We start from the raw sequence: 462 nt of genomic DNA, 5'->3' as shown, positions 1-462 counted from the left end.
AAATTATTAGAAGTTAATATATAGGTGGAACATTAACGTGTATTACTGATGTATGTATAATTATATTATATGTCTGTGCATGTATATATTGTGTATATATGCATATATATATATGTGTATATATATGTGTGTGTGTATATATATATATATAGATATATATATATATATATATATTGTATATATATATATATATATATAGTTTTGGCCTTCCTGTTTACTTGTTTAGGCTGTTTAATCTCACCCAGCCTATTGTTTCCAATCATGCTTGCATGAAATTCTCACTTATACCATCTAGCTTTTTCTATCCTCACTCACTCGCCACTGAGGAAGGACAAGTGTTGTCCGAAAGCTCTGGTTCTATTTCTGGCTGTTTACTTACGTTTACTTTTTAGCTGCTGCTTATCATTTTTGTATCTCTACTGAGATCCAGCCATTGTTTCCCACAGCATTGTTGTTTTTCAG

Source organism: Anneissia japonica, unplaced genomic scaffold (assembly GCF_011630105.1).
Source record: "Anneissia japonica isolate Jap-2015-1 unplaced genomic scaffold, ASM1163010v1 scaffold287892_len502923_cov169, whole genome shotgun sequence".
Taxonomy (NCBI): domain Eukaryota; kingdom Metazoa; phylum Echinodermata; class Crinoidea; order Comatulida; family Comatulidae; genus Anneissia; species Anneissia japonica.
This window is presented reverse-complemented; position numbering follows the sequence as displayed.